The following is an 18751-nucleotide window of genomic DNA, read 5'->3' as shown; positions in this document are numbered from 1 at the left end:
ATATATATATATATATATATATATATATATATATATATTAAAGTCACGGATTACGTCAGTCTCGAGTTACGTCAAACTCGTAGTTACGTCAGTCCACTATAAGGCAATTTAAGATTAAAAAAATTAAAAATTTATAAATCGTAAAGTGCTCATCGTAAAGTATTCACGCTTGAATACAATAACACCCTGCCTCAGTTCCACCACACCATCGCCCCTGGCAAGAGTGTTATCCTACTTCTGCGTTTACTGACTCAAATTCTTAGTATCTTGCTCAATGGCACCAAAGAGAAAAGGAAAACCATTATGCTACAAGAAAAAGAGGACATAATTAAAAGACATGAGAAGGGAGGCAGCAGCTGTGCGTGAGGGATGGAAGAAGAAAATGGGAAGCCCGTTACCATGACAACGGGGAGGTTGACGACCTTGAGGGCTTGCACACCCATCACAACAATAACAACTCTGGAGCCTTCGCCTGGGCCACACGACACTCGCAGCTGACTTGCACCATCTGCGCCTGTCTGCTGATCCCTATTGCCCTTTCCTATTGCATTTCCTGCCCCGCTGCCCACGCTTTTACTCCCACCGCACTGCACTACGCTCCCAGCTGTCCGCCCTGTGGGCGTCACAACATTCGACCTGCCCACCCTCCTGGCGGCCTCAGGCGTCCATCCCTCTCGGCAACCTACAGTCCTTCGCGTTCATGGCCCTAATCAACAACAAAAACAAGCTTGTGTTTCATATTCCTACATACTTATAAATAATATAACAATATAACCTTTAACTTACCTGAATGACCATAAACAATGATTGGTTGAAAACTCGATAATATGCTTTGAAATGTACGGAAACTCGAGTTACGTACAAAATCGACTTATGTCATGACGTAAACCGAGACCTTACTGTATATGTATACATATATATATATATATATATATATATATATATATATATATATATATATATATATATATACAGTAGACTCAATACTTGAACTTAATTCATCCCAAATGGCTGTTCGAGTATTAAAAAGTTTGACTATTGATACCTATAAATCAGGTACAGTGCTTACTCCAATTTTGTGAGAAATGGGGCGGCATTGTGAGTCGCAAATTTGGAAATCGCAAAATTGGAAGTATTATTCCTATGGGAAAAATTGAATATGATGGTCGCCTAATTTTTCAATATTTTCCTAATATTTTGCCCACATTTATATCACATATATATTGAGCCAGGTATCTTTCCATATGAATGATCACAGTGTTTGTACAATGGCTACGAGAATAAAAAATCTGTCCACCATAGGTTTTTACAGCTTTTTCAATTTTCTCACTGTTTTTAAACACCATTCTCACAGTTGATTCTCCCACACCAATCTCTCTGGAAATATCACAGTTACTTTTTCCATCTCTTTTCATCTTAATTATCTTCATCTTCTGCTCCAAAGTTAGCCTAATGTTTTTCTTGGTTGGTGGGGCCATGTCGCACAAAGTCGAGCACAACGATTCCTCCAAATTTGCAAAGAGAACTCCATGGAGGTGTACGTAAACAAATAGAAGGCGGGAGGGAGCAGGGCAGTGTTGCCAGATGAGCTTCGTTGAATTGCCGCCAAATTTTTATGAAAACTAGCCAAAAACCACCAAACTATGATAAATATAATATAAATATGATAATAATATAGTAAATTATGATAAATATGAATAAATTAATAAAATATTGCCTATATAATACAGTAATATATAATTTGCAGGAACGCTCTCTCTCCCGCCACCACTCGCAATACCGGGAGAAAGGAGCAAGAGAGGAATTTTTCAAAATGACAATTTTTGGTCCTTGGTCGCAAAATTGGTGTATCGCAAAATTTGAACTCACAAAATTGGAGTAAGCACTGTAATTCATTCTAATCTTAACAAAACCTCAAGTTTATAAAAATTTCAATGTATTTTTCTTTTTATTCTGATTTGTACACACCATAAATGAAGTCTGGTGATAGGTAATGTAGAAGAGGAGGGGAAAAAGGTGGGAAGGAGGGCAGTCGTCGGAGGACTAGTCATCATTCATGAAAACGTCTTTGTAACTTTTCTCCAGGTGTGATTCCTGTAAATCCATTAGTGGAGGGCTGTGGCTCACTAATACTTGTACTCTCATTAGATTCCATATTTTCACCCCTAATAAGCCTCTTTGGTGCCATTGTAAGTTTCTAAATGAAAAACTACCGACAGAACGTAAAAGAATGTTGTTTCTCTCAAGACTGCAGCAGGGCTAGGGATGCGCACTAGTATTCAGTATACCAGATCACCGATACTACTGGTATTACGTTCAGAATGGGACAGTGACAGTTGCAAGAAGGGAGAGTACAAATTTTTGTGTACAACCAAATGTGCAGCTGTTTAATTAGCAGATATTTTCACAACTAATAAATAAGCCTTTCGTGTTAATGTAACTTTATAAATGAAAAATCAAAATCAAAATGTACAAGAATGTTATTCTGATTATCATGGCAGCACAAATGGTGAAGGGAGGAGGAGATCCAAGGGGTCCTTTGTTTACAACCATGTGTGTGGGCATTCATATATCGGATATTTTTTTTTAGCATTAAATCAAACTTTTGAGTTCGAGTATTGAAAAGTTTGACTATTTATATGTTTAAGTATTGAGTCTCCACTGTAGGTATACATATATATATATATATATATATATATATATATATATATATATATATATATATATATATATATATATATATATATATATATATATATATATATATATATATATATATATATATATATATATATATATATATATATATAGGTAAACCCGCTTAACGAAGGGGTTACGTTCCTAAAAAAAACCTTCGTTAAGCGAAACTTCATTAAGCGAACCAAATTACAACAATTAACCCCTGACTTGAACTTCAATTGAGAGTAAACAAAGCAAGAGTGCATCATAGTACAGTGAAAGGTTTAATGAAAGTAAAAATCATAAAGTTAAACATTTAGGCAGTTTAATCTAAATCATTATAATATACACTAATGTATGTATGTACATAACTTTATAATGTTCATAATCTTAAATTTATGAAGGGAGGGAGAGTGAAATGGGAAAGACACTAACCAGCAACCTGTGGAATGTAAACAAAGGGTGCATCATTGTATCACATACAAACCTTATGTACCACATTTCCACAAGGCTTTTCATTTTATCCATTGTAGAGTCACAAGTTCAGATGGTTCTTTTAGCTTGCAAGGAAGATTAGGTCTCACCAGCCTTCTTATAAATAGAGTCTGTTGACTTGAAAATAGTAGAGACAGTAGATGGAGTCAAGATGGTGGCGAGCAATGCTATTAGTTTTCTCGCCTCTCTCATGTCTATGAATAATATCCAGCTTCACTTCACAAGTAAAAGACTTCCTGGTCTTCTTAGCAACTCTACGCAACATTGCAGGGCATTTTGGTGGTAAGTTGAGCAAAGGAAGACGAGCTGCTGCTGACGCAGTTATTGTTTTGAACAGGGGGAACGAGTCATGCACGTGTTGTCCACGACAGGCGCTGGTGTATTCAAAAGCCTGTCGGCTTGCATGATACGGCGGTGCTTTCAAACTTGGAAAAAATTACCTGGATAAAACTTCGTTAAAGCGAGTCTGGTGTTTGTTAAACGAGCAGATGGTAATAAAATGAAACCTTCGTTGTAGCAAAATTTCGTTGTGTGAACCTTCGTTAAGCAGGGGTTGCCTGTATGTATATGTATGTATGTATGTATGTATGTATGTATGTATATATATATATATATATATATATATATATATATATATATATATATATATATATATATATATATATATATATATATATATATATATATATATATATATATATATATATATATATATATATATATATATATATATATATATATATATATATATATATTGTGAGGGCACTGCCTTGTTTCCCCTTTTAAGGTGGAAATTCGTTAATTTGGTCAAAAAAATTGAAAAATTGGAAACTTGGTACTTGGGTTCGTCTCTGGAGAGGGAAGCCATGGCCAAGTTGCCAGGCACATAACGCACTGCTTACCTGGTAATGGCGGGTTTAAAGGGCCGGCCCTTTCAATACCCAAGCGTGCATACGCCCCTTTTTCTTCTAGTCTTTGTTTTGCTTGTATTTATTTTTTTTTTTGAGCTGTTTTATTTATTTTTGCGTGATGTACAATAGTTTAGTATCAGGCAGTGAGGGTGAGGAAGACGCTACTCCCTCAGTACCAATCGATACAGCCTTAGGGAGTGCGCATGCGTGCAGCCTACCTGTTGATCGTATTTTACACAGTGTTGGGTTCCCAAATTGTGACAATGCCACGTGTAAGGCCATGATGTAACATGGCCTGAAACTATCTAAACAGCCACTACCAGCCTCCAAGCAGTTGTCAAGGGATTATGTAAGTACATATCTGAGTTTGGTACATATTGGAGTGAGTTTTTTTTTTTTTATACCATGTGGGCTTTTCACGGGAATTTATGGGCTAAAGGGATACTTTTAGGGTACCTCCTATCTTAAAGCCCACCTGCTAGGAAACCGTTGCCCCGAGTGAGGAAGCGAGTTATGTGGGGGTTTTGAAGATGTTCACAGAAAATGCGTTTTCTCGACTTTCAGTTTTTCAGCATATACTGTTGAATAACTTTTTCAGTAATTGGTCAATTTCAAAAATTTTTGCAGCAAAATTATCAACAACCTCATCTTAACAAATGCTAGCATGATAATGCATGAACTCACTCAAATAAATTTACAACAGGCTTATAAACTCAAATTTTTGATGAAAAAAAAAAGGTAACAATTTGGCGTGTAATGAAATTGTTATAACATAGGTTATGTGTATGCCGATGCTAACATTTATTTGTTGTTATGTATATTATATGTGGATAAGAGGAAATTGTCACACTGTTATTAGTTTTGATTTTATAATGGTATTTTGAATTATTTTCTTATCGCCGAAAAAATATTTATTGCAAAAAAACTACGCCACATTTATGTACCAAATTAACACTGAAGACGTACACCATAAACGTACACCTTGTGTATAAATATTATTGAATTCGGTGAAAAAATAGCAATGGGAGAGCCAAAAAACCGATATTGATATCGAGTCATCGAATTACCACCTTAATTTATTATTTTATTATATGCATACCCTATGGCCTCAAGTGCGGGCTGTCACTGTTACGCTGTGCGCCCAACCACCCTCTCTTTGTTTCCACCATTTTGTATGCCTGCGAGCCTCGCATCAGTCTCAATGTAGCCTTCAGCGAAGATAGACACGCACTCTCGTCGGTCTGGCACAGTATAGGGAGATTCGTGTTGCTGGGCTTCTCTTGTTGCTCATTAGTCATCGGTCTGGAAGTTGTGCCCTCCCTTGAGTAGCTGGCTTGTTACTCGGTAGACCGTGGCTGTGTAGAACAACGGGCTTGTTGTTCTGAGAAAGTGTTGCTCGGGTGTGGCGACGCGGAGGGACGTGTTATTGTTTCGTCCTGTTTTTGCTGTTGGTGGTTGTAGTCATCAGTGGGGTTTGGTGGGCGGTGGTGTGCCCCCACCATCTTTTGTATAGTTTCAGTAGTATACTGTATTGTAGTGGTAGTAGCCACGCACACTATTGAATGCTGAGAGGCTTCATGTCGGCCAGTGGTGCGTAGTTGCCGTCCGCCAGACTTGTCTTGAACTTCAGAGACTAGCAGAAGAGCAGGAGGCTAGAGAGGTGGAAGAGAGACAAGAGTTAAACAGACTAGCAGCAGAGAAGGAGGCTAGAGAGATGGAGAGAGAAAGGGCAGATAAAGATAGAGTTGGAGTGGGAGAGAACTCGCCATGCAGTAAGTACGCCTGGAGTTGTTGATAGTGTAGGAGGAGGAGAAGAACAGAGTGTAGAGCGTGCTTTAGTTCAAAGTCTACAGCTAGTCCCCGAATTTGATGAGGCTAAAGTAGCTGAATGGTTTGTTCGCTTTGAGAGGAAAGCCAAGGAGTTTGCTTGGTCTCGAGAGATGGGTAGGCTTGGTCGCGAATAAACTCAAGGGAAAAGCCTTGGAAGTTTATGATAAAATGTCAGCTGATGATCTGGATGATTATGAGAAGTTTAAGGCTGACATCTTGCGGGCATATGAGCTGCGACCAGAAGCCTATCGCTTGCAATTCAGAGGAAAGAGGAAGCGAGCAAGTGACTCCTACCTCGAGTGTGCTCGTTCACTGGAGCAAGTGTTTGAGAGGTGGATTGCAAGCGAGGGTGTTGACTCTCTCGAGGCTTTGAAGGAGTTAGTAGTTATGGAGCAGTTCATCGACATTGCTGATAAGGAGCTGGTACCTCTGTTGAGATAGAAGAGGTTTAGGACTTTGAAGGAGGCTGCTACATGAGCTGATGATTATGTGTTGGCCCACCGTCTTGTGCAGCAGCCTGGGAGTTGGAGTCGTAAGGAAGGTGGTCCTAAGGGAGTGGTGGTAGTTCTTCCTCGGGCTCTCCAGGCCATTTTAGGCAACATACTGGATTCGGCAGTAAGATGGGTTTTGAAAAAGCCCCAGGCCCCCACCCCTCCTTTTTCTGCGAAGGACGGGACGGCGGGGAAGGCGGCCCCTAAAACTCCCAAGTATGATTACCAGCCTAGGTGATATCACTGCCAAGGAAAAGGGCATTTTAAGTTCAATTGCCCAAACTTAGTAACAGCTGAAACTCCCAAGTCCTCGCAGAAACCAGTTGCCTTGTTGGTGTGGCCTGACACAGTTCGTGGTGATGAGTTGACTACTCCTTCAGGCTTTAGAAGTGAGAAGGCACGGCGTGTGCCTGAGTTGTGTTTGGAGGAGGGAGAGCAGGTTGGCCCACCTGTCCCTCCCCCTGTTGCCACGCCCGCACCTAAGGATAGTGAGCTCGACTGGTGCCGTCCTTTCCTGTGTGGAGGCACAGTTGAGATTGATGGCACAAAGTATCCCGTCACCGTACTGCGTGATACGAGAGCACAGCAGTCAGTGTGCCGAAATGTCACTGGTAGGAAGGTGACATCTAGCAAGGCAGTGTTGTGTCGTGGACTTAACACTGTGGAGTAATTCGTGACGGCTGAGGTGACGCTGTCATGTCCTCTTGTCACTGCTACGGCTCAGGTAGCAGTGGCAGACGAACTGCCAGTCGCAGGAATGGACTTCCTGCTTGGGAATGATTTGGCTGGTGGTCATGTATGGATCACAACCTCTGATGAGGAGGAGGTTGCTGAAGAGTCTGGGCCAGTGGTGCAAGACTCTGTAAATGTTATTACCCGCTTTCAGGCCTGTTACTACCCAGGAGGCTGCTAGCAGCCAGGTGGGATTAACTCCAGATGGGAGTAGCAGTGATGATGTGGTGGAGCCAGTGTTGGGCTCACCATTGAATTCTGGTGTGGAGGCTGACGGTGACGAGTCACTTGTTAATGCACCGGACTCGGCTTTGGGAATTGTTGCTGAGAGTGAGGACGGAGTGTTGGGTGTAGCTTAGTTGTTTGATGGTTATCCTCACTCTGCAGAGCACTCCGGAGGGAGCACTCGTGCTGAGTTGCTTCCTGGTGTGGAGGCTAAGGGCTCTGATGTTCAGCACAGGCCCCGGCATGATAAGTCAGGCAGTTTGTTGGAAGTTGGTGCCCAGGGTGGGGAGACTTCCAGTTCTGCGGGGGAGTTGGAAGTTTCTCCCCCTGTGGAGCATTGTGGAGGCAGGGAGCGAGCTGTTCCCTTGCCTGGTGACTGCCTGGCTGGTGGTGATGATCCTTCTGAGGACTCACCGGATCACATGGCAGGAGTGGAGCAGCCTGGGCCAGCTCTCCGTCCTCGATGCCATGTGGGACGTAGGGTTGCAGCGTTGCCTCAACCCCATGACCCTATAGTCCACCTTTCTCTTACCCAGCTAGAGCCTGCCGAGCTTATTCATAAGCAGCAGGAGGACCCAGCGTTGGCCTCCTTCTTTGCTCGAGTGGGTGAGGGAAGTGAGGAGTTGGAGGGCCGGGAGGAGTTTGTTTTACACCAAGGAGTGTTGTGTCGTAGATGGCAGGAGAGTGACGGTGGTGAGTTATTGCAAGTAGTCGTGCCGCAGAAGCTGCGTGAGGGATTTGTGCTGTTGGCACATGAGGGGCCCATGGCTGGACACCTGGGCATCCGAAAGACCGTCGCTCGCCTGCGTCGCAATTTTTGGTGGCCCAGCATGTCTGGAGAAGTAGCCACGATTCTTAAGTGCTGCCACACTTGTCAAGTGGTGGGTAAGCCTAATCGGACACCCCCTGTGGCGCCACTCCACCCCATCCCTGCTGTTGATCCTCCCTTCACGAGGGTTTTGATTGATATAGTAGGTCCTCTGCCTACTACCGGGGCTGGTCACAAGTATTTGTTGACCATAATGGATGTTACCACGCGGTATCCTGAAGCAATTCCCCTGAGAAGCACTCACTCTATGGTGGTGCTGAAGGCTTTGTTAACCTTCTTTACACACTTTGGATTGCCAGCAGAGCTGCAGTCCAATCAGGGGACCAACTTTACTTCAAAGTTGTTTAAGGATACGATGACTGCGTGGACGATCAAGCATATTGTGTCCAGTGCTTATCATCCGCAGTCTCAGTGAGCCCTGGAGAGACATCATCAAATTCTCAAGACCATGCTCAAGAGTTTCTGCATGGAGAGAGATAAGGATTGAGACGAGGGTGTCCCCTTTCTCTTATTTGCAGTGAGAGAAGCGCCCACTGAGTCCTTGGGTTTCTCACCCAATCAGCTAGTGTTTGGACACAGAGTGTGTGGACCGCTCGACGTAGTTCGGGAGGCTTGGTGTCAGCCGTCGCCTGAGCGCCCTGTCTCACTGTTTAAGAGCCTCATGAGCAGTCGAGAGAGATTAGGGCTGAAATTCCTAGTGTCCCTTAGCCTCTGATAGAAAACATGGCAATTGAAAGGTAAATAAAAAAAATTTTTGTTTATTTCTTTTGCGCAGTACTTTACTTTTTTTTTATGATTATTTTCATGTATTTTAATTACTGTAGGGGTGACTTTTGACGTGCTGGAACGCATTCCCTATTATTACATGTTATAATGGGTTCGGTATACGGTAAATTTGATATGCGGTAAGGTTTTCAGGAATGCATATGTACAGTATAACAAGGACTTACTGTGTGTGTGTGTGTGTGTGTGTGTGTGTGTATATATATATATATATATATATATATATATATATATATATATATATATATATATATATATATATATATATATATAATCCGGATACGAGCAATTACTGCGTGTATATATGTATATATATATATGTATGTATATATGTATATATATATATATATATATATATATATATATATATATATATATATATATATATATATACAGTAATTGCTCGTGTGTCCGGATTATACCAGCCAAGGTTCTGGCGGATACGCTAAATATCCAGATTCGCGGAATTTCCTCTCCCAGCCCCTTATAAACTGAAAAAAACATGTACATAACCCAAATGGGTAAGAAAACAATGAATGAAAGCACATTAAATGATTGTGTATACAATAATGACTTCCTGGAGAATAATCGAATGATAACATATTAGATACCTGTTTCTCTAGAAAATGTGAGGATTGGGAAGGTGCCATCAGCAGCGTCATGACAATCTGCTCTTTCACTGCTGAACTGGACACTATCTGAGTCATTATTAGTGTGCTGAAGTGAGATAATGATAGTGATGTATTTATTGTTTGTCTGGTACAGCTTTCTACTTTTGTCTCAACATAATTTTTTGCAATAGTGTTATTGTGAGAGCTATGTCATGTAAAGTTGTGATGATGAAGGCAGTAAAAAAAAAAAAGTGTTTGAAAAGATCATAACAGTCTTATGATATTGTTACGTTCACTGGTTAAACTGGTAAGATTGGCAACGGGGAGCCGGTGAACAATAATAAAAAAAAAAAAACTGCATGTTCAACTGGTGAGGAAATGCAAAAGGGGGCACTTTAAAAAGTTATTTTAATAACCCATAATGAAACTGACACACATAGATATAACATGAAACATGAAACACAGATATATAACATGAAACACAGGAAAATGACATACACATATACATATAACACAGAAACAAATACAACAATAAATCCCAACTTAATACCTAACAATAATCCTAATCCTCTATGGAGGCAATGTGGAAAACACAGACGAGGGGAAGTGATACTTATGCGGTGTCGCAGTGGTGAAGTGCTGGGTGATGGTTGATCCCACGGTAGACCCAAGAGGCGTTGTGTTCACTGGTTGAGGCCTGGACCTCAACTGACTTCTAGAAAGCCAAGAGCTGGCTTAACACTTCTGGTTGAGTCGAATGGGGCCACGTGAATCCAACTTCGGGACAGTAGCGGGGCTTCATGAAACGGTGACGTGGAGGGTTCATGAGACGGTGGCGTAGAAGATTCACAAGACGGTGACATGGAAGGGGAGGCGGAAAGGTGCCGAATGAGGTAACAAGCGGAGGAGGTGATGGTAGTGGAGTATGTTACGGGCGGGCCGTAACATTTCCTCCCCCCTAAGACCTCCGTAATGGGCTCATGAAGGAGGTGAGACGGAAGATCTTGATAAGGCGTCGGCGATGATGTTGTCCACCTCCTTGATATGGTGGACTTCTGAGTTGAAGGGTTTTTCCTGCCCCCGCTCCCGCCCCGTCCTTCGTGTTTTCTGCCCCCGCCACCCAACCCGCCGTGGTGGTGCAGCCACCAACCTCTGCCAGCCTGTCCTTCGTGCCGCCGCCCCAGCCCTCGCTGCTCCCAGTCACGCAACCCGCCACCCCACAGTTCGGCATCCCTCAGGGTGTGCTGCCGCCGCTGCCCCAGTGCCCCAGCACCTACTCCTTGGTGCACGTGGCATACCAAGGCAGTCTGTACCACTTTTCGTGGTGCTTCCAGCCAGGCCACAGCTTTACCCACCAGCAGGCGGCACACTACTGCAACGCCTCTTGGGTCTACCGTGGAATCAACCATCACCCAGCACTTCACCACTGCGACACCGCATAAGTATCACTTCCCCTCGTCAGTGTTTTCCATATTGCCTCCATATAGGATTACGATTCTTGTTAGGTATTAAGTTGGGTTCTTTATTGTTGTATTTATTTCTGTGTTATATGTATATGTGTATGTCATTTTCCTGTGTTTCATGTTATATATCTGTGTTTCATGTTTCATGTTATATCTATGTGTGTCAGTTTCATAATGGGTTATTAAAATAGCTTTTTTAAAGTGCCCCCTTTTGCATTTCCTCACCAGTTGAACCTGCAGTTGTTTTTTTTATTGTTATTGTTCACCGGCTCACCGTTGCCAATCTTACCAGTTTAACCGGTGAACGTAACAATATCATAAGACTGTTATGATCTTTTCAAACACTTTTTTTTTTCTTACTGCCTTCATCATCACAACTTTACATGACATAGCTCTCACAATAACACTATTACAAAAAATTATGTTGAGACAAAGGTAGAAAGCTGTACCAAACAAACAATAAATACATCACTATCATTATCTCACTTCAGCACACTAATAATGACTCAGATAGTGTCCAGTTCAGCAGTGAAACAGCAGATTGTCATGACGCTGCTGATGGCACCTTCCCAATCCTCACATTTTCTAGAGAAACAGGTATCTAATATGTTATCATTCGATCATTCTCCAGGAAGTCATTATTGTATACACAATCATTTAATGTGCTTTCATTCATTGTTTTCTTACCCATTTGGGTTATGTACATGTTTTTTCTCAATTTATAAGGGGCTGGGAGAGGAAATTCCGCGAATCTGGATATTTCGCGTATCCGCCAGAACCTTGGCTGCTATAATCCGGATACGCAAGCGATTACTGTGTGTATATATATATATATATATATATATATATATACTATATATATACAGTAATCGCTCGCATATCCAGATTTATATATATATATATATATATATATATATATATATATATATATATATATATATATATATATATATACACACACACACACAGTAAGTCCTTGTTATACTGTACATATGCGTTCCTGAAAACCTTACCGCATATCGAATTTACCGTATACCGAACCCATTATAACATGTAATAATAGGGAATGTGTTCCAGCACGTCAAAAGTCACCCCTACAGTAATTAAAATACATGAAAATAATAATTAAAAAAAAAAAAGTAAAATACTGCACAAAAGAAATAAACAAAAAAAAATTTTATTTACCTTTCAATTGACATGTATTCTATCAGAAGCTAAGGGACACTAGGAATTTCAGCCCTTACTCATTTTCTGCGGAGTGGGCAGACATGGATAAGACGTCGTCGTCTGCACTGTCAGAAGCAGATGCAGAAGGGCCAGCTGTAGCAGGGTCGGCACGTTTCAATGGTTTGAAGAAAAAGGATATTGAGGAAGGGCCAGCTGTAGCAGGGTCGGCAAGTGTGATAGGGACGGCACGTCTGACTGGCTTGAAGAACAAGTAAATGGAGGACTGTTTAGTTTTGTTTTTTCATCATAGATTTCTTGATAAATCTTGACACTTTTCTCTACGTCATGAGCCACTTTGCTACTCCTGGAAGGATTTGGGTCACGTTCCTTCAGGGTTTCCAGACCTTTTTCGATATCACCGAGACATTCTCTAAGAGTTTTGATGTCCAGGCCACGCACACGTTCTTCTTCCTCGTCTCGCTCTTTTTCTGCCTCCTGTGATGCCTTGTCTATCTCTGAAAGTTCATCATTTGAGAGCGATTCAGCATGGTTTTCCAAAAGATCTTGAACATCATCATCATCAACTTCATCGAAGCCAGCCCTATGGCACAGATTTACTAAGTCATTTCTGATCGCACCGATGTCATCTTCAGCGAAGCCTGGGAAGTCATGCACGCATTCTGGTCATACTTTGTTCCATGCCAAGTTCATGGTAAACGTCTTCACTTCGTCTCAAGATGACTTGATGTTATCTAAGGCGTGCTTGATGTTATACGACTTACACCATTCACTGATAGTGGGCTTGCCAGGCCCATCTCTGCCCTTTATCAATTGTTGCATGGCTCACTGCTTGTAGTAGGCTTTTAGTGTTTGCCATAATTATTATGAATATACTTGTGCTTACAATAGACTCTTTAATATTTCATTTATTCATCTAATTAGTAATGCATGTATGCAATATGTAATAGAGTTAAAAAAAAAAAGGGGGGGTAGGGGAAGAGATAAGAGGCTCCAAGGGTGGTTAAGTTAAAGTCAGTACTGTGAGTGACGGGGAGGTGTGGCGTGGATGACATCATCATCCCTGCTCCTCCTCCTCACACAACGAAACTTCACTACGACGAACGTTTAATTTTACTACCATCTGCTCGTTTAATGAATACCAAACTCGCTTTATCAAAATTTTATCCCGGCTAACTTTTTCCAAGTTTGAAAGCCCTGCCGTATCACGCAGGCTGACAGGCTTTTGAATACACCAGCGCCTCTCTTGGACAAAACGCGCACCACTCACTCCCCTACTCTTCCCCGCTCTTGGTTCAAAACAATACCAGCGTCAGCAGCAGCTCATCTTCCCTGGCTCAACATGCCACCAAAACTCTATGCAATGTCGCCTAGCGTTGCTAAGAACACCAGGAAGTCTCTTACTCTCGAAGTGGAGCTGGATATTATTCAGAGACACGAGAGAGGCGAGAAAACTAATAGCATTACTCGCCACCATGGCTTGACTCCATCTACTGTCTCTACTATTTTCAAGTCAGCAGACTTTATTACAAAGGCTAAAGAAAACCATATCTTCCTTGCAAACTAAAAGAACCACCTTAACTCATGACTCTACAATGGATAAAATGGAAAGCCTTGTGGAAATATGGTACATTAGTTTTGTATGCAGTACAATGAAGCACCCTTTGTTTACATTCCACAGGTTGCCAGCTAGCGTATTTCCCGCTCCACTCTCCCTCCCTTCATAAATTTAAGATCATCAAGATTAAAATGTTACTTACATACATACATTAGTGTACATTATAATGACTTAAATTAAACTGCCTAAATGTTTAACTTCATAATTTCTACTTTCATTAAATCTTTTACTGTACAATGATGCACTCTCGCTTTGTTTACTCTCAATGAAAGTTCAAGTCAGGGGTTAAACTTGTTATAATTGGTTCGCTTAACAAAAATTTGCTTAACAAAGTTTTTTTTAGGAACGTAACCTGTTCGTTAAGCGGGGGTTGCCTGTATATATGTGTGTGTATATATGTATGTGTATATATATATGTATATATATATATATATATATATATATATATATATATATATATATATATATATATATATATATATATATATATATATATATATATATATATATATATATATATATATATATATATATATATATATATATATATTTGAAGTGCAACTAGATCTTTCAGGCGTGTTTTAATAGATTTGGGTACAGTGCCAGAGACAACTCTTCTACACAGTTATCTGAGGCAACTGACAGAAGCCCCTTCTCTGTTCTCTCCTACTTTCTCTATTCTGAGTTTCATTCTAAAGCTGCATGTCACGTCTATGTGGGCAGTGACTTGACTTGCTCTCATGCTCACGCTCTTGAGTCTTCAGTTTTCCACCATCTGGCTTAGACTGAACAGTCACTCTCGAACTAAATTTATTTGTGCTGTCTATCTCTTCTCTAACTCCTCTGACTATAGTAAATTCTTTGACTATTCAACTTCCATAGTGGAGCACATTCTGTCCCTCTACCCTTTCACGGAATCTCCATCCTTGGAGATTTCAATGTTCACCACCAGCTTTGGCTTTCCTCTCCCTTCACTGACCATCCTGGAGAACTAGCCTCCAACTTTGCTATCCTCCATGACCTAGAGCAATTGGTGCAACACCCTACTCATATTCCTGACCGTCCTGGAGATACATCAAACATTCTTGATCTCTTCCTTACCTCTAATCCTTCTGCTTATGTTGTCACCCTATCTTCTCCATTGGGCTCCTCCGATCACAATCTCATTTCCGTATCTTGTCCTACTTCTCCAATCCCTCCCCATGATCCCCCTAAACAGAGGTGCCTCTGCCAGTTGGGGGGACCTGAGGATGTATTATGCTGATTTTCCCTAGATTGATTACTGTTTCCGTGTCAGAGACCCATCTCTGTGTGCTGAACGCATAACAGAGGTGATAGTGTCTGGCATGGAGGCACAAATTCCTCAATCTTTTTCACAATCCAAACCTTTTAAACCTTAGTTTAACTCAGCCTGTTCTTGTGCTATACATGATAAGAGAGGTTGCCCACAAAAGGTACTTGAGCCTTCCATTTCCTGAATTTCATGCACTTTATATTTCTGCCCAGAATCATGCCAAGTCTGTTCTTCAACTTGCCAAAAACTCCTTTGTAAATAGAAAATGTCAAAATATCTGAAACTCTAATTACCCTCATGACTTCTGGCATCTGGCCAAAAACATCTCCAATATCTTTACTTCTTCATCTTTCTCACCTTTATTTCATCCTGATGGCACCACTGCCATCTCATCTTTTTCTAAAGCTGAACTCTTCTCTCAAACCTTTGCTAACAACTCCAACTTGCATGATTCTTGGCTTGTCCCTACCTCTCCTCCTCCCTCTGACAATTTCATGTCTTCAATCAAAATTCTTCGTATTGATGTTTTCCATGCCCTCTCTGGTCTAAACCCTCGGAAGGCTTATGGACCTGATGGGGTCCCTCTTATTGTTCTCAAAAACTGTGCTTCTGTGCTTGCACCTTGCCTGGCCAAACTCTTTCAACTATGACTATTGACCTCTACCTCTCCTTCTTGCTGGAAATTTGCCTACATTCAGCCTGTTCCTAAAAAAGGGTGACCGTTTTGATCCCTCAAGCTACCATCCTATAGCTTTGATCTCTTGCTTGTCTAAAGTTTTTTAATCTATTCTCAATAGGAAGATTCTTAAACATGTCACTTCACAATTTTCTATCTGATCGTCAGTATAGCTTCCATCAAGGTTGCTCTACTGGTGATCTTTTGGTGTTCCTTACTGAGTCTTGGTCATCCTCTTTTAGAGATTTCGGTGAAACTTTTGCTGTCGCATTAGACATATCAATAGCTTTTGATAAAGTCTGGCACAAAGCTTTGATTTCCAAACTGCCCTCCTACAGTTTCTATCCTTCTCTCTGCAACTTTATCTCAAGTCTCCTTTCCGACCATTCTATTGCTGCCGTGGTAGACAGCCACTGTTCTCCTAAATATATTAACAGTGGTGCTCCTCGGGGTTCTGTCCTGTCACCCACTCTCTTCCTATTTTACTTCATCAAATTACCCTCTGCTGAGATCATTATTCCCATGAGATCAGCTGTTCCATACCACACCGTCAGTTGCTGTATCGCGCCCATGCCGGTCAGACGTTCGCACTATTGCTCTGTTTTTCTGCCAGAGCTACTGCCACGTCATCGGAGACATAGGTACATCGACTCATGGTACTCAGTTGAATATATGGCATGGGTTGGGCCTGCCATTTGGCTATTTGGTATGGGTTGGGCCCACCAATTGTATTCTGTTATAGGTTGGGCCTACCAGTTGTTTTATGGCATGTGTTAGGCCTACCATTATGCTATGGTAAGGTTGGGCCTACCATTCTGCCATTTTTTAACAATTATAATATGTTGGGGAGTGGTTGTTTACGATACGGATTACCACCTGCAGGTTGGGAGTCAAGTCTTGCTCCGGGGACAGCAATGCACTTTCACTTGTGGCCTCCACCCGGGTTCCCAGCAGGAGGAGTGCGGGTCATCCAGTGATGGAGAGGAGAGGCATCATTGCTGTGGTAGGAGTAGCAGTTCCAGTGCTTCCCCAGTGCATCAAGGCCACCACCGATCATGCCACAAGTAGCGGTCGCCAGCTCAACCACGGACCCCCACCCCTCGCACTTCCATGCCTGAACCATCCTGGTGTTTAGTGTTGGATGAACTGGCAGTGTTGAGAACAGAAGTAACAAAACTTAGTGCCAATACACAACCGTCCTTGGTGCAGGAGGTGAATTTTCAGGCAAGTACTTCTACAAGGCATCAGTCACCTGCTAACTTTTCTGGGTTTGCTGATGATGGTAGAAAGGAAGGTGAAATCATGGAAGTAACCTCTAAGGGAAGCATTTTGCTTCAGAATACAAAGGATTTGGGACCTGACAGTTTCTGGGGACACTGATGACAAGATTGCTGGGATGGTCAACTTCGTTTGACAAAGGTATGCAGGAGGAGGACTACAAGGATGGGATTACCGCTCGATCTAACAATTGCCCCACGCTGGCTCCTGTAGAGTGCAACCCCCAGATCTGGGAGGCCCTCAAAACGGATGCTAGGAAAGCAGACGTGCGACTCAAAGATGTAAGTGGTGACATTCTTAAGGCAGATATCATCCTTACAAAGTCACTTCTGGCTCTGGATCAGGTTGCACAAGAGGATGGTCACCCGTTGGTTGAACAGGAAGTGAACAGGATTAATGGCGCTTTGGTGCTCTTTGGGCATGCCAACCACAAAAATAACTTGGTGAGGCGCTTTGTTATGAAGTGGGAAATTAACCAAAAATATTCATACCTGTGTTCCGATAAGTGGCCAATGCCTCGCATGTTGTTTGGCGATGATGTATCTCAGTCTGCTAGGCAGATCGAGGACATGGAAAAGCTTAAACATAAGTTTGCAGCCAAGAAAAACCCTGTCCCATGGAGGTTCACTAGTGGCAGGTCCAGAGGCTTCTGGGGGAAATCCACTCAAGATGTACTACTCGTCGAGGTTCCAGCCTTATGGACTGCAGAAGGGCTTCAAGGGTGGCCAATGGCAATTACAGGCTCGTCAGGACCCAGACTCAAAAAACACCAGGGGCCGGGGTCAGTACAGGCCCCTAGCATTAACCGAGGTTAGTAACAACTTTGAAGCAGGTAGACTTCATAAGTTTGTTAATTAATGGAGACAAATTACTAAGGATCCAGTAATTTTGGACATAGTGTTACACTGCCATCTGGACATTAATATTTTTGACATTGGGCACTTATTCAGTGGGGAGCTTGCATATCGTTTCAGCTTAGAGAAACAGCTTATCATTAGTGTGGAAATCAAAAAATTATTGGATGATACTTAACTTAAAAGAACTAACAAACTACAAACATTTCAAAATGGAAGACTTTGAGCAAGCTATCAGGCTTATCAATGCTGGGGATTACTTAGCCTCAGTTGATCTAAAGCATGCATATTTCTCAGTTAAGATTGTAGAGGAAAAACAGGATTTCTTATGTTTTAAATGGGATGATACTATCTATAAATTCACTTGTCTTCCCAATGGTATTGCTGAAGGCCCAAGAATTTTCAAATTTTCACAATGTTGATGAAACCAGTGTTTGCATTTCTGTGGAAGAGAGGTTATTCTATTACTAGCTTCATTGATGATACTCTGATTTGTAATAATTCTCAGTCAGGATGTCTTGCATGTATTGGGGACACAATTGATCTTTTACAAAACTAGGTTTTTGTACTAACAAAGAAAAGTCTGTATTGACCCCCACTAAGAATATTGAATATTTGGGTAATGTTAGTGACACTATTTCTATGACTTATCACTATCAGCACACAGGGTGCAGAAAATTACTCATGCCTGTGAACAGCTCATAAGAAAAAGTAGAGATAAGATTTGGGAGAAAGCTAGAATTATTGGCTTCTTGGTTGCTGCCATTCTGGCAGTGGAGCTGGGAAAGCTGCATTAT

General features: G+C 41.6%; 1 protein-coding gene across 1 annotated transcript in view; it reads right to left on the bottom strand.

Annotated features, from left to right (window-relative positions):
* LOC123499074 (tubulin-specific chaperone D-like) overlaps nucleotides 1-18751 on the bottom strand; it is a 563551-nt gene that overhangs the window by 301575 nt on the left and 243225 nt on the right. The gene's annotated exons all lie outside the window — the stretch shown is intronic.

Source organism: Portunus trituberculatus, chromosome 49 (assembly GCF_017591435.1).
Source record: "Portunus trituberculatus isolate SZX2019 chromosome 49, ASM1759143v1, whole genome shotgun sequence".
Classification (NCBI taxonomy): Eukaryota; Metazoa; Arthropoda; class Malacostraca; order Decapoda; family Portunidae; genus Portunus; species Portunus trituberculatus.
Note: the sequence above shows the minus strand (reverse complement) of the source record. Positions and strands in the feature narration are given on the sequence as shown.